The sequence below is a fragment of the Myotis daubentonii genome, chromosome 9, assembly GCF_963259705.1.
Source record: "Myotis daubentonii chromosome 9, mMyoDau2.1, whole genome shotgun sequence".
In the NCBI taxonomy this organism is placed as follows: domain Eukaryota; kingdom Metazoa; phylum Chordata; class Mammalia; order Chiroptera; family Vespertilionidae; genus Myotis; species Myotis daubentonii.
The window spans coordinates 17,329,059-17,345,256 of record NC_081848.1 but is presented as its reverse complement, the minus strand read 5'-3'; the positions used below and the strand labels follow the sequence as shown (position 1 = coordinate 17,345,256).

The following is a 16,198-nucleotide window of genomic DNA, read 5'->3' as shown; positions in this document are numbered from 1 at the left end:
ACGGAAGATTCACTCTCATCGCTGATGTTTCTCCCTCTCTCCCTACCCCTTCCTCTCTGAAATCAGTAAAGACACACTTGGAAATATCATTTCTTTAAGGAAAATAATAAAACTAAAAATCTTGGGTCCAGATGCAGACTTCCCCCGACAGCAGTCGAAAACTCCACAGACTGTGCTGTCTACCAGATGCTCAATGGCGGCCACAGTGGCTGCTGCTTCTGGAAAATCAAGAGTCTTACAACAGGCAGGACCTCAGGACTGCTTCGGGTGCTTGCGTGGGGGTCCCAGACAGGCGCCCTGTGCTGAAGCCAGAGAGGGGTACATCTCAGCCACCAAGTGGGGATGGGACGCCAGCATTGCCTGCCACCCTTCGATCTCCAAGACACCCTCAGCATGAGAGTGGATGAAATCCCCTGCCTGAGTTTTCAGTTGATCTGCGCTGTGGAGGTCAGCCAAGGTGAGCATTTCTGCAGCGTTCTCCTCAGAGAGGTGTGTGCTGAGGGCTTCCTCACACAGGACCTTCAAAAGCTCCAGGGCATACTTGTCAGCAGCTGCCAGCAAACCATCAGCCATTTTGTCCAGGTTCGGAGCCTTCCCCGTGTAAATGAAGCACATCATCTCCTTAAAAACTCCAGGCTCCATGTCGATTATTTCACCCCGATTCCTTTTGCTCTCCATTGCATGTGCAAACATGGCCCCAAACACTGGAGATCGAGCTGCTAAGATAGCTTTGTGAGCCTGGAATTCCTGGCCAGCAACACAAAAACAGCAGTCTGTGAACCAGGAATTTTCCCAAAGTCCTCCTAGCTCATCGGCCACCTAGCACTCAGGAACCTTCACCATCTTCGTGGTATTCTGGCCAGAAATGGTGACGGAATCCTGCACCACACTCACCTCACAGAGGAGGGTCAGCTGGTCATCAGGGAGAAGACTATTGTCTCCATCCAAAAGCACATGTCTCCGGATGAATTTCTTGAATCCCCAGTCTTTGCCTGTACAAATCTGTATGCCGGTGACTCTCCAAAGATTTGCAACTTTCTGTCTCTAAAATTTTGCCTCTTTATAAATATCATTTCAAGTAATCATACAATTCATAGCCCTCATTGCAGTTTTAATTTCCATATGTATTACAAAGGACACTGAGCTTCTTTTCCTATATGGTATAGACTGAATAATTGTGTCCTCACAAAATTCATATGTTGAAATCTAATCATTAAGGTAATGTCATTTGAAGTAGGGCCTTTGGGAGGTGATGAGCATATGAGGGTGGAGCTCTCATGAGTAGGATTAGTGCCCTTATTAAAGAGACTCCAGAAAGCTCTCTCACCTATTCTAATAGGTAAAGACAGAGGGAGAAGACAGCAGTATATAAACCAGGAAATAGGCCTTCCCCAGAAACTGAATCAGCCAACATATTGACCTTGGACTATTCAGGCCCCAGAACTGTGAGAAATACATTGATGTTGTTTATAAACAACGCAGTCTACAGTCTTTTTGTTATATATAGAAGTACAAAGAGGCTAAGATAATGTCCTTAGTAGCCATCCATATATCTTCTTTAGTGAAATGCCTACTCAATTCTTTTAAATTTTGCAATGATCATTGGATTTTTATGTCTTTATTTTGAATTATAAGAGTTCTTTGGATGCAAATCCTTTATCAGATATATGTATTGAAAATATTTTCTCCCTGTCTATGGGTCTTTTTGTTTTATTAAAACATTTAAAAAAAACCCACACAAAACAATCCTAGGTAGTGTGGGAGAGAGGGGGAGCGAAGGGATTCTAGCTTGTCTATCCCAACATGCCCCCCTCCACACACACACATGTACATGTACACACAGCAGCTCTGCTATGGCTGAGATTCCATAGTCCTTTCCTGGTTGTTGAAGAAGTGAGGGGCCAGGAGGTAAGCAACCAGCCAGGGCCATGACCTGATTTGTGGTCCAGGATTTTAGCATTGTCAACTGCCACTCATCTCATCTAAAGTTTAGGGTTCACCCAACCCAAAATGAGGATGGACAGACCACCTGGAGATTACTGAAAAGATGTTAGGGGGCTGGAACTATCTGTGGTTGGACAGTTATTATGGTTGTTATTTGCAAGTAGTATGTAAGTACTCTTTCAGTTTAAAAATGCTGATCTGTATCATTCTATTATTTAGTTCTTGTGGAATAAAGTTAGCTTCTAGATCTCTAAGGAGACTGATAATACTTCAAGTTGTTTTTTTCTTTTTACATAAAAACGAGACTTCTCAAAAATTGTTTAGAATTTTTTGGTGAGAAAGATTATTGTTTTGCCGCTTAACAAGAATTCATTTCTGCATTCTTTTTAGTTCATATTTTAATTTAGACATTTGAATTTACCTGTTACTATTTCTGGTTACCTTAGTAAAATGTAAATCATATTGTTCAATTTAGCTTTGTTTCTTTTTTTGGAAAAATATTTGATTATATGTACAAGTCACTCTACTGGAAAATATTTAGTATGTAAAGATGGAGTTAGTCCCTGCATCCCTGCATCTCTGAAACCTGGCTCAAGGGAATAAGCCTGTGGTCCAGAGCAGGTGGTGGCCAAGTTCAAGAGGTTACACTGTCCCTGTTTCCAGTATCTACCTGCAGTGATGGCGAACCTATGACACACATGTCAGAGGTGACACGCAAACTCATTTTTTGGTTGATTTTTCTTTGTTAAATGGCATTTAAATATCTGAAATAAATATCAAAAATAAAAGTCTTTGTTTTACTATGGTTGCAAATATGAAAAAAATTCTGTATGTGACACGGCACCAGAGTTAAGTTAGGGTTTTTCAAAATGCTGACACGCGAGCTCAAAAGGTTCGCCATCACTGTACTAGAGGAATCCCTGCTCCAACAAATTCAGTTCAAGGCCTAGATGGGGAGCAGGGTCCTCTGGTGACCTTGGAGCAAACCAGAGAAATCCTCATTTCCCTAAGTTGTCCTGCAGGGGAGTTACATGTAGGTGGGGCCAGAGGAGCAGAGAACCCAACTCTTCTAGGGGTAACACCTCAGACACTAGTTCCTGGGACTTGTGAGAGGAAACAGCTCCCATTGGCCAAGGACTGGCTCTCAAGAGGGGCTGAGAAAAGCCCTTAGGCTCCACTAGCCCTGGAAATTTTCAGGAGCAGCCATGACCCAGGGACCAGGAGGGCCTTTAGGGAGTAAAATGAGAGGTTTTCCAGGTGTAGAAGGGACTGGTGGTGCCAAGGAATCCTGAGGCTCCTCAGGAGACTGCACTCATTGCTAAAGGTTAAATACAAAGAGAGAATCTTAAAAGCAGCAAGGGAAAAGCAATTAGTTACCTGTCAGGGAGTGCCCATAGGGCTGTCAGCTGATTTCTCAACAGAAAACTTGCAGGACAAAAAAATATTGCAGGCCTGAAGGGAGTGGCAAGAAATATTCAAAATTATGAAACACAAGGACCTACTAAAGATTAATCTACCCAGCAAATCTATCATTTAGAATTGAAGGTCAGATAAACAGCTTCACAGACAAGAAAAAGCTAAAGGAGTTCATTGCCATCAAATCAGTATTACGCAGTATGTTTAAGGGTCTTCAAAGAGGAAGAGGAAGAATAAGAAGAAAAAAGATTAAAAATATGAACAATAGATTCAAGGAACAGCAGCGTCCTGATCACCACACCCTCTGTCTGAGGAACAGCAGCATGTGAAGCCTCCCAGAAAGAGAGAGGCAAGAAAAGTTATAATTCAATATGCAGATTAGTTAGCAAAAGTCTGCCCGGCCAATGTGGCCCAGTGGTTGAGCGTGGACCTATGAACCAGGAGGTCAGAGTAGGAATCTGGTCAGGGCACATGCCTGGGTTATGGGCTGCATCCCCAGGTTATGGGCTCCATCCCCAGTAGGGGCATGCAGGAGGCAGCCAATCAATGATTCTCTCTCATCATTAATGCTTCTATCTCCCTCTCCCTTCCTCTCTGAAATCAATAAAAATAAAAGTAATTATAATACTAAAGTCCAAACAACATGCTATGTGAAGGCAATAAGGGGAATAAGGAGCTTGGTCTGGGCAGAGCTGAGAACGACCGCAGGGAAGGGGTGATTTTGAACCTAGCACACCAGCATTCCAGTCAGAGGAGCCAGAGACAGGTCTCCAAAGCAAATATGAAATCGTGAATGTGAGTGCTCTCAGATAGACCTTTAAAAGGAAACCAGAGGTGCGGGTCCTGTACCTGTGTTTGCTGGGAAGATGAAAGGGATTTCCTCTTGGGGCCCTTCCCCCGAGAAGGAGTGGGTGTCTGGCTGCCTTGGCCCCGCTCCTGCCTCCCTCCAACCCTGCCCACCAGCCTCTGGTTCCCCCTTCTCCTGTGACCACGGCCAGCCGGTCAGGGAGTGGGTTTCTCAGCCTTCCGCAGGGCTGGCCTCCCCACCACCCTCCCTACACTCTGCTCTGCCAGGAAAGAGGTTGTTTCTTTGCCCTTCTCCTCATGGCCACATTGTAAGCCCGTGCTGAGGGCAGCAGCTCCATCGATGTTATTGATGCTGCCAGGAGCGGGGAAGGGGCTGGCTGTCCGACAGACACGTGTGCTGGGTAAATCGCTCCTGTGGTACTGGCTGCTGTCCTCCCTGAGTTGCACCTCCCACCTTCAAGGTCTTCATCACCTCAGGTTGCAGAAGCCCCAGGGGAGGCACTGAGAGGCCCTGGTTGGGGGATGTGGAAAGTGGAAGGGGCCCAGTCCCAGGGAGACAGGTCCAGGCAGCTCCTGAAGAATACTCAGCACTGAGAAAGAAAGCCGGTCTCCTATACGTTCCTCCTGTGTGGCTGACTCTTGGAATTTTTGTAAAGAATAGAATAACTACATGTATGCAAAACAGCTCCTGTATTTTCTAATTAAACTTATTTTGTCAACAGATTTTTAGGAAGAGCTCAGGCAGTCTGATGCTCCCCAGTCCCTCCCCTTCCCTACCACCCCCATCCCAAATTAATATTTTAGCAGGTGCCCTACTCTCAGTAGATACGCCAGGATCGATTGTTTGCTACAGCCCCTGTTCATATCCACCTTAGATGGTAATAGCTTCAAGTTGATTGGATCTTAAGACTGTAAGAGGTCCCTGGTGTCATGACTTTGCTGGCATTGTTAGGCCAGCCATTGTCTCTCTAAACACTCGCTTATTAAAGCACAATCCACCCCCCCCGACCCCTCCCCCCCACACACATACACACACACACACTGCCACCCCACACCAAGGCAATGTGAGAGAGCCACACAGGGCACCCACTGGGGGAGGCTCACTGATGGTGAAGTGGGAGGATGCTTCACTATGGCCTTGGGAGTGTGGATATGTCTCCTTGTAGAGCCAATGGAGGCTCTAGGTTTCCCCCCTCTCTCCCTTCTTTTTTCTCTTATATGCCCGTTGACAATGTTATCTCTCAACTTGATAAACTTGTCAGAGGGAGCTCTGGGGAAGCATGACACACGGAGGTTGGAGTGATTGCTGAGTATGCAGGGAGAAGGGGCTGGGAGTTGTGAGAGGGCCTGGGACATTAGCCTGGGGGCGGGCAGCTGTTCTGGGGTGTTCCTGGCTCACTGGCAATAGCACCACCCTCTTCAGGCACCTTGGCAGACCAGGACCTGGGAGGAGGGAAGGAGAGCTTCAGGGACCAGAATGGGGTGGGAACTAGGGGAGACGTGGATGGACAGTGCCAGCAAGGAGTGTGCGAGGCTGTGTGTGTGCACCTAGGTATGACACTGTGTGTAATGTGTGTGAGCAGGCATGAGACAGCCATGTGAGGCTGTGTGGGGATTGCTGGGTGTGAAGGTGGGATGGAGGGTGGAAAGCAAAGAGCACTAGAGCCTTCTTGGAAAAGCAAAATGGAAACTATGACTTGGGGGTGCTGTTGTTGCTGAACTCTTCTACCAGTTGCACCCTGAAAGATCTTCTCAGCTATCTACCTGGAATGTGTACTTATCCATAATCATGAAAATTTACACCAAATGTTCCTGTGAACATAGAGGGTAAGGAAGCCAGCAGTCACTGCAGTTCTGAGTCTGACACAATGCTTTATGTCACTGGCATTCTATTGATACTAATCAAACAAATGTTGAGTCAATGAAAAAAACACCAAACAGAACTTTTGCCTGACCTCATGTGCTGGGGGACGGGGAACCCAGGTTAAATGAGTGCGGATGCAAAAGGGCTCACATACTAAGCCTGACACGCTCAGGGGAAGCCAGCATGGCGGGTCCTACACACTCAGAGGCTGAAAGTGGCCACATTGGACGGCCTGAACATAGACATTTCTAAAAGCGGCCATGGCAGTCCACCTGTCGTTTTCCTGACAAAGGTCCATCTTTACCTTAAGTGAGCCTGTCTATTGTCTTTTTACATCTCAGATAACATCCCTTTGAAAGGTCAGGGGAAATCTTTCCAGACCCCTCAGGGCACACTCTCTGCACCAGAGCACAGGCCACAGCACCCCTCATTGTTATCTTCAGCCCATACCCTCTGCTGTAAATGTTAATTATCAACTATCTTGTACCCCCCAGTGTAAAAGAAGCCCTGTCTCCCATTTTACTTTTTATCTAACCCCAGTGATTGCCCACGTTGCTTTCTCTGACAGACTAGGTCTACCACCAATAGATTTTTGAATTCTCCTTCCATGTTCTCCTTTAACCCCATGGACAGAGGGAGCAAGGTGGGATGTTAGGTTGACTTCTCATGTAATGTGTGAGATCTTTTCTTTACCTGTAAGAAATTCCTAGGAGAGAAGAGCTGGGACTACCTTCTGGAGAGGGGGTGTGCACGATGGTTAGAAGCCTGGGATCCTAAGTCCAGCACACCTTTGTTTGAGTCTTGGTCCTGCCTCTGAGTAGCTCTGTGACCTTGAAGGTAGTTTATGGGGTTGATGCTCCCAAAGCAATTGAATATGTTTGACACATTTAATCAGAGTGGCCTCTTTTTCTTTTTTTAAAATCCGCACCTCAGGGTATTTTTTCCATTGATTTTTAGAGAGAGTGGAAGGGAGGGACCGAGGGAGGGAGGAAGATGGGGAGAGGAGGAGGAGGAGGAGGGAGAGAGAGAGAGAGAGAGAGAGAGAGAGAGAGAGAGAGAGAGAGAGACATGAGAGAGATTCATTGATTGGTTGTCTCCTGCACACTCCCCAACCAGGACCAGGGATCAAACTTGCAACCCAGGTACATGCCCTTGACTGCAAATAGATCTCCTGACCATTCAGGGCACTGGATGATGCTCTAACTACCGAGAACACCAGCCACGGTGTGGCCCTTTCTTTTACAAGGAGAAACTTAACAACAAGCAGGACACGGTGACTAGATGAAGATCAAATAGCTACTAGGCAGTAAAGATTAATCTGAAATCCAGTTCTCCTAATTCCCTATTCAGTGGTCTTTCCTCTATATCAGTGACTCCAAATTTGAGTAATTCAGATTCTGAAATCTGAACATTAATCAAATGTGCCAGGTGAGTCTTAAGATGAAAAGGACAAATTCAAGAAAGACCCCCCACACTGCACTTCAGTACCTAAGATGGAATTTCTCAGCGAAAGGCTCTCATTCCTTATGTATCTATTCTCCATGTACAGAATATGGGAAAAACACAAAATATTAATCTCAAGAGGTACGAAGGACCCCAGAAAGAGTAATCTAAACAGTTCTTGGTGATGTCTTTGCATAAACAAAGCAACTTCCGGTAGAACTTCAGGAGAGAGCATCTGTGTGCCTTGTATGTGAGTGGGGTCCCTTCCAGCGATTGCCGAGAAGGCTCCGTGTTCTCTCCTGGGCACAGTTCAGAGAGATGGGCCGGCTTCAGGATGCCCCGGGTTTTCCTTGGACTTGTCTAGGAATCAGGGAGCTATTTGGGGCGTGTACCAATCAGGCATTCAAAGAGGAACACTGGAAAAGGGCCCCTCAGGTGGGAACAGGGGAGAAGCAGATGGTAAAAAGGGGTTTTGGTGTCTCTTGAACATGAACGCCCTGGAAACTTCGTTTTAACTTGGGTTTTTATGGTTACTTTGGGCAGCCACAAAGGATCACAGAACTGTGGTGGCAGCTATGCTGGGAGAGGAGAAACACGTGGCTAGAGCATTTCAGGTACCAAGGCAGGCGGCCTCAGATCAACCACAGGCCAGGAAATGGAAAAGCCTATTGTCGTTTTGGACTTTGCAGGGATCCGAGAGTAAATAATCCTTCTCATATAGCTTTAGCCCTGCGCTATCTTAATTGCAATCTCTGGTGAGATTTGGAGTTATGCGTTTTTAACAAGCAAACCATAAAATAAGGTTTAATCTCCCCAGAGTCCCCGAGTTAATTTATCTGTCCACAGGCTAAGATCTTTTTAAAGGTTAGGAATGCTTGGGTTTTCTTTCTAGGTCTCTGGGTTGGCTGGACGCCTGCAGGTGTCTCCTTTGGCTGGCTGCTGGAGGCTGGCTTTCATCAGGGCTAAAGACCCAGCCCTCAAGCCAGGCAATAAGAATCAGGGGTTGGGTCCTAGTATTCACCACTCTCCCTTATCCTAATGGAGAGAAATTGGTATCTATTCGAACTGTGTCTGTGGCAAAACAAAACAAAACAAACAAAAAAACACATTTGTTTTAAGAAGACCAGGGATAGACTCTTTTCTCTGCAATTAGAAGCTGTGGGATTTGGGGAAAATGATCTAACCTCTCTGCCCTTCAGTTTTCTGTAAAATGGGTATAATATCTACTCTGAAGTCCTTCCTAGGGGTTCTGTGAATGTTAAATGGTACATGGATGGCTTTTATTTTTTTTTAAATAGTGAAACACAAAATAGTTGTTCAGCTCGCTTTCTTACCTAGTCATGCATCCAGGTGGAATCTGCTGCCTTTGCCCAGAAAATGCTTTCCCATGAAGTCAGACCATGGAGCGCAGTTCCCAGGTATTCGGAGCACAGTGAGGACCTAATCCTGGATCCATGCTGGCCAGCACAGGTTCACTACCAGAACACTGGAGCGAGCACAGGTTAGTCCGAATCTGGGTCCCAACTGCCCTGCAGAATCGACATGCATGTACACTCTCCACCCGCCGCTGGGTGCCTCTCACCCTGGTCACAGTAGCCTTCTTGCCCCTGTTAGCCTCAGGGGAGGCAGTGATGCTCTGGACTCTCCAGTTGGGGTCTCCTCATCCCTCTGCCTTTCCAACTCTGCTGCAGTACCCCACCCTGCCTGTCCCTCTCTGCTCCCTACCCCACCCTGCCTGTCCCTCTCTGCTCCCATGTCTGGCACCCGTTCCCACAGGCAGCGCCCCATACCCTCAGGAGCCTGCAGGCCGCTCAGGAAGCTGAGGCCAGGGGGGGGTGGGGGGGTGGGGGGGGTGGGGGGGTGGGTGGGTGGGGGGACTCACACCTGCTCCTTGGCCTGAGCCCGGAGATGGGCGGCCACTGAAGTAGGACCGGGGAGTGGAACCTGCGCTCCTTCTCCGCCTCCCGCTGCCTCTTCCATTGGCCTTTGTCTGTGGCTGTGGGATGTTTGGGAGACGCCTGGAGACAGCCTGGGAAACAGCACTATCCCCGTTACAGCGCCTGACACTCGGGGCGGGTGGCACCGGGCGGAGGAGGTGGACACGGTGCTTCTGGTTCGCTCTGGGAGAGTGTGTTACCGGCTGTGGACACCTACAGGGGAAACACCAGCGGGAAGATGCACAGATAAACCCAGTGGCCTCGGCTTCCTCCCGGGGCGTTTTCAGGAGAAATTGGTTCTGGGCAGGGAGGGGATGAGACTCCCTCCCTTCCTTCCCTGGCTCCAGCGTTCAGAGGGGCTGGAAAGAGGAAAGCTTGGAGGGAGGCAAAGGGTAAGTCAGAGGAACCAGGTATTTTTCAGAGTAAAAAATATCATTGGGGCCAAGTGAGCTTTTAGGGTGAGGCCCGATCCCCTTCCCTTCCTGATTCTCTCTGCTGCTGCCTGCCCTCCGCTCTCTCTCTGTCTCCTCTCCCGGGTCTCCTCCCCGCACTGCTCACTGTGCATGTCTGGGGGGCGGGAGCTTGTTTGGGCCGAACAGGGCCTGGAGCTGTCCCCTGAAACTCAGAACAGAAGACCACGGTGCCACCAGCGCCCTTTCATGGAGCAAATCCAAGCTCCCGGCCAGAGCCTCCCTGGAGCTGAGCGATCCCAGGCAGGTGCTGCCAGTCGCCCAGCGTCCCGAGAAGCGGCTCACCACCCGGCATTCCGGCCTCTGTCACCCTCACCGCCTCCCAGCCTGGCCACAGCATGGACCCCTCCCCAGGTGCACCGGGGAACGTGCACCTCAAGTGCCCACACCGCCTGTGCCTGGCTCCCCCACATCACCCAGGCCGCCTTTGCTGTGTGATGGCTGGGAAACGTTGAGTGCTTTCCCCTTCGTGACCAGAAAGCGTTTTATTCTGATTGAAGTGAACAGTATGAAGAGACTACAGAGCGCTGGCGCAGGATGAAAAGTTCCTTATATCCACAGAGTCCCACTTCAAAGTGTCCTGTGACAACGTTCCACTTTAATCAGGGGGAGGAAATTGCCATGGAACTTAATTAATATCAAAAACACCTTTCCTTATTCACCAGAAAGAAGGGTGGCTGCGGAGACAGGAAGACAGGCACTCCCGGAGAAGCTGGGCGGCTGTGCACAGGCACCGTGAGGAGGAGCTGTGGTTTCAACGGCCCCGCGTGCATCTGAGGTTCCGTGAAGAACTCTCAGGCCACAGGGAGTTCTTTGCCACAGAGGAGGTTTGCATCCTCCACCCCAGCACTCCGGCTGTCCTACAAAGTAAAGCAAAGGCCTGAGGTCGTTATCTGGATATTTCAGAGAGAAACACAGAATCAGGTTTTAATTCAGTTTCTAAGAAGGATTTGCAGAGAGTGGTTTTGGAGAGCTGGGCCACGGGCTCCAGATTCTCTCCCCAGCCTGTTCTGGACACTGTCCCTCCTCAGGCTGCCTGTCCTTGTCACCACATCTCACCTCACTCCCCGCCCCTCCCCCAAGTGTTCTGGGAGGACTCCCAGGCATTTCTCTGGTCTCTCCTCTCTTTACACAATCAATCCACCATCTCCATCCTGCCTCCTAGTTGCCTCTCAAGTCTGTCCTCTTCCTACCACCACCCCAGGCAGGGCCTCTTCCTGTCTCCCCTAAGTGAGTTTCAAGGAGGCTCCTGCCTGGTGTTTTCTCTTTTCTCTTGTCCAGGAGAGTCCATTCTCCATCCAGCAGCCAGTGTTCTTTTATGAGACATAAAGGCGCCTCACTCCTCGGCTCAACACCCTTAGCCAGCTTCCCATCATCCTTAGAAAAAACTAGAGCTTCCTCACGGGGACCTCACGCCGGCACTGCATGGTCTTGCTCTGCCTACCCCTCTCACAGGCGCTCCTCACCCGCGTCAGAGCTCATGGTGCTCCTTCTGCTTGGAACACTCCTCCACCCACCGGACCTCAACCTAAGTCACCCCAACCCATCTCAAGTGTTATTTACTCTTGGAAGGATTCTGCGACACTCACCCCCAAATCTAAGGCAAACTCACATAGACTACTACACTTCTTTGTAACACACATCAAAATTGCAATCAATTAAATATTTGCTCTAACAGTGGTCTGATATTTATCTTTTCTTGACGGTAAGGGGGTAGAAGTAGAGACCAAGTCTGTCCTGTCACGGTTGTTTGCTGAGCTGCCTTCACATTGTCAGGTTGTCAGGGCAGACATCGATGTAATCTCCATCAGTTATTTTGATCTAACGCCATAGGAAACACCATTTTATTAAACCCATTTTACAGGAGTAGAGCATGAAGCACAGAGATTGGTATGACCCGAAGTCACACAGTAATAGATGGTGGGTAGTATGGCTCCTGAATCTTGCTCTTCCTCACTGTGCTTTTCATTACATTTCACACAAGAGGAGCACAATGTTCATTTATGGAAGGAGGGGAGGGAGGAAGGGAGGGAGAGAAAGAGAAAGTAATGATTGGCCTACAAATAGTGAAGTGACCATATTGTACCAGGCATAACCCTATGGACTCGCAGCCCACTCAGGGAGGTGCCATTCCTCCTCAGCAAGGCGCGCCTTGAACATGCCCAGGGAGGACCCTAGCCTTGTCCCTAGAAACACCCCTTTAAGGAATGAGCATCATGTGCAAATGCGTCCTGAGAAAGTTCCAATGCGGGCTTGTCTGGGCAATCTCTCTGTCCCCATTCTTCACCCCATCCCACTTCCCCCAACATGGGGAGATGCGATCAATGCATGGAGTGGGGCCACACACCATGCCCCTGCGAGTCCTGGGACACAGAGCACTCACACCGCCCTGCAGGACATTTCGTCTGGGGAGGGCGATGGAGGTACAGCTACTGCCTGACACCGAGCAAACCGCTACGAACTCCAGGAAGCTTACAGACTTGACATGAGAGCTCTCGATGTCCTTCGACGGGTCATTTCGTAATGAAGGCGAATATTCTGTGGCTGCTGTGACGGAGGCAAGTCCAACACAAAAGGCGACGTGGATCCAAAAGCGAAGGTGGTTGTGTGCAAGGTTTGTGTACACCAACAGGTACCACAGCCATTAGTAAGTTCTTATGATTATTTAAGAATGACATAAACATTTTTCCCTTTCAGCTTATTTTTTTTTCCAATCAGCTATCAAATCATGCGGGTGTTACTCCTTAGAAGGCTGGCTGATGCTGGCTAATTAAAGACGGAAGTGTCCTTCTTTTGACCCATGGGCACTGCAAACAGCTGCGGAGACTAAGATGCGGTGAGCCGAGCAAGCCGGGGGCCCTCTGGCGTGGGTTCTGGGATTATCAGACTAACAGGCAGCGGGAGAAGGGACAGCCCCCCTTAAACAGGACCACCTGAGACAGGACACTGGGGGAGTCCCCTGGACCAGTTGCAGCCAGTAGATGGGGAAAGGGAAGAAGCAGGGGGCGGACCAGCCGGCCCCCCGGGGGGCCTCTCCTGCACCTAGCACACCCATTGGCCCACAGAGCCACTTTGATTAAATAAGTAGTTGGCCATATTTTCTTTTGTTCTCCCAACTCCTCTGTTAATCCAGTGAAACAATATTTATGAAATACTTGTTTTGTTGCCACTCAATGTGCTAGACACAGGGAACACTACAGTCATGCTCCTCCCTTCATGGGAAGCACTGTGGTCAGTGCTATGAAAATGACCAACCTGATCAGCTGGGTGCAGAAGGTAGGAATGGATGGATCAGGGGCGTCCTCTCAGGGGCTCTTAGCAGGTGATGTCTGAGCTGAGGCCTGGAGCATAAGAATCAGTCAGACTTTTCTTTTGCATGTGTTTGTATGCTTGCATCTTACAGATTTTCATTTCTAATAAAGTAAATATCAATATTTAAGTTCCACATAAACAAAAAGCTCTTGGGGGTTGTCTTTTGGTTTTTCCCAAAGTATACGGGTCATGAGACCAAAACTTAGAAAACCACTGTGGTTTATCACAGCCGTGATTGGTCCACTTCTTGCTCTGACCTCATAAGGGGCCATTGTGAGGGAATTGCAAACCACAGCCCAGCTGAGATTGGTCCATTCTTGATCTGACCTCATAAGGCGCCACTGTGATGAAATTGCAAACCACAGCCCAGCTGAGATTGGTCCATTCTTGATGTGACCTCATAAGGCGCCACTGTGATGAAATTGCAAACCACTCCTATATGAGACCCTGACCGGGCTGAGGTTTTGTCCATTATAGCCCAGGAAGAGCTGCCCATCAGGGGCGCTTGTTGCCTGGTGGGTCTTGGTAGGGAGCTGACCTGCAGGAGGGGGCGCTTTGGGGCGGCTGCAGATGCGCGCCTCTCCCCACGTGCCCATCAGGGGTCAGCGGGGCAGGCACTTCTCCTTTCTTAGATGTTTTCTCAGGACTCGGTGGCACCCCGTACAAGTTCTCATGCTGCGCCTTCAGCATCGCAGGAGTTTCCTGGGGCCCGCATCGCACCCGGGCAGGTAGTAAACAGAATGCTGGTCCGCCCTCCACGCCCAGGCCCAGGCTCCAGGTCACCGCCTCACGGGAAGGTGTTCTCTCAGCCTCCTCTGCCCACGCTGTCCCTCCTCCAGCCCAGGGGGCCTGCACAAAGCTGCTCAGAGCTTCGTTCTCACCTTCCACGTCTTCAAGGCCCGGGTCTAACCCAAGGACGGCCACCCAGCCAGCTTTGCCCCCTGCACTGCCCCATGGCCTGAGCCTGGACCTGGGTCCGCCCAGGAGGCTCAGGCCTGGAGGGAAGGCCAGGAAGGGAGAGGGGCTTCAGCTGCAGGCAGCGCTCAGCTGGTGGCCGAGCTCTACTCCGGGGGCTTGCAGCCTGGCAGCCAGCCGCCCCGCCCCCCCCCCCCCCCCCATGGACCTGCTGCCAAGAGAATGTGGCTACCTTGTACCTGGGTGCCAGCGGTGTCTGTCCCCAGCTGCCATGTGTCATCCCCCAGCTGCGGGACCTGCTATGATTTCATACAGATCTGTAGACAGGTATGGAAAAGACATCTAGAAAAAATGAGAGCATATCAAGGCAAAGATTTCAAAAAAGTCACTTTTTTAAATGTCCAGCCATAGGTACCCGCGCGCAGTCCTCTCAGGCACACTGTCAAGGTCTGTCATGGCCTGTTTCCTGATCTTAGAGCGCCCCCTGTGGAAAGGACGGTCCTACTGCCCTGGCTGCACACTCTTCCTGCCCACCTGTGAGCCTGGGATGGAAGCAGGAAAAGGAGAGGGAAGCAGGCCAACCGGGCAGAGGGAGGAGGAACTGACCCTAGGGAGCACCACGTGGGCACACGCTCCCCCGGCAAGCACTGTGCCACACACTGGACATGCATAATCTCACTAAACGCTCACATAGGAAAGAAGCCTCCAGCCCCAATTTACTAACAAAGACTAGGGGAGGGGGGGAGGGGGCGGGGGTCTGCAGGGCATGAGCTTGACCAGGAACCCAAGGTTCTGCCTCTTTTGAAGGAAGGAGTCTGGGGTGAGAATGGGGGAACTTGTGCATAAGGAATCTCGTTAGCAGCCATGCCCTTCCTGGTGGATCTGTGCGTGAGCGGAGCCTGACTTCCCTATTTCTTCTTGGCAGGGAGCGCATCTCAGCGCTTGTGAGCCTGAGACCACTGCACCCGTCCCTCTGCCTCCATGCTGCGCTGCCTTCAGATCCTTGGTCTGGCTTCTGGTTGGCCGCCCCAGAGCCAATTCCGCTTTGAATATTAGGGAGGGCTCGGAAGAGGTGTCCGTGCGTGTCCCCCCAGATAGCACCTTGGGGTGTCTGGAGAAGAGGGAGAGAAGCAAGCTCTGCTTCCGTAATGCCATGATGAAGGAAGACAGGAGATTATGCAGAGGTCATCGCAGGGCTGAGGCTGTGTCCCCCCCCCCCAGTGCCAAACCCCTCTTTGTGAGTGATAGCTGCCTTCATGAGCAAGCACATCCGTGAGGCAGGGTAGCGGAGGCAGGTCTGTTTATGAAGGGGCCCAAGAGTAAAGGTACTTTTTCAGAAGGACCTTGTTGAGTCGGACATGGTAGGAGTCAGTAGCCTTTCTCTCCCTGCTGACCTGGGAGCCGAGGTGACCTGAGCATAGTGCCCACAGAGCTGAGGTCAGTGTTTGAGCTCTCTGTGGCCATCGTAACCCTTCAAAGAAGAAAACTCAATTCCCAAGCCCTGGGCACTCAGAGCCTTGCCTGTCAAATGCAAGACAATGAGTGCAGAGTATTGATGAAGCCATTCTCTATCGCCCAGAGTCTCCTAAATGCTGGCCCACACTAGAACTTTCTCTCGGAATTTAGAACCGGGACATTTTTAATCCCCTAAGAATAGAGGATAGTGGGAAAGTACACTCCCCCCTCTTAAATGATGCGCACTATGGCAATGTGCTATGTTTCCTTTTCACTTTAACTAGCAGGAAGCTCCAATCAGATTTTGTGTTAACTGCAATAAATATGTTAATTAATTCCATTCTCTCCAAGTGTGGTATTCTTTCTAAGGCCTACTCTCTCTCTGTTGAAACGGGAGTTAGAAAGTGTTAAGGAGACATTAAAGACACGGTGGCACAAGACTGGCGTCCTGCTAATGAGAGGTTGAAGGAGCGTTAAAAATGGGAACTTTCTCACACTGTGGATCCATATGATGAGGCCGTGTCAGTAAACTGTCTAAATCATCTTGATACCAGCGTGAGGCCCTCCATGCTTCACCCACGTGGCTGTCCTGGCCAAATGCTCATCAGGGGCCAGCCTGGATGGTCACCTGCAGT

The 16,198-nt window shown here is 49.8% G+C and overlaps 1 long non-coding RNA gene and 1 pseudogene across 1 annotated transcript; one reads left to right on the top strand and one right to left on the bottom strand.

Moving 5' to 3' along the window:
- Positions 1 to 252: 252 nt before the first annotated feature.
- Positions 253 to 1,073, bottom strand: LOC132241725 (speckle-type POZ protein-like; annotated as a pseudogene).
- Positions 1,074 to 14,297: 13,224 nt separating this feature from the next.
- LOC132242029 (uncharacterized) lies at positions 14,298 to 15,316 on the top strand. Its single transcript, XR_009454539.1, has 3 exons — positions 14,298 to 14,435; positions 14,514 to 14,644; positions 15,034 to 15,316. It is a non-coding gene; the product is annotated as an uncharacterized LOC132242029 (long non-coding RNA).
- The last annotated feature ends 882 nt before the right edge of the window (positions 15,317 to 16,198 follow it).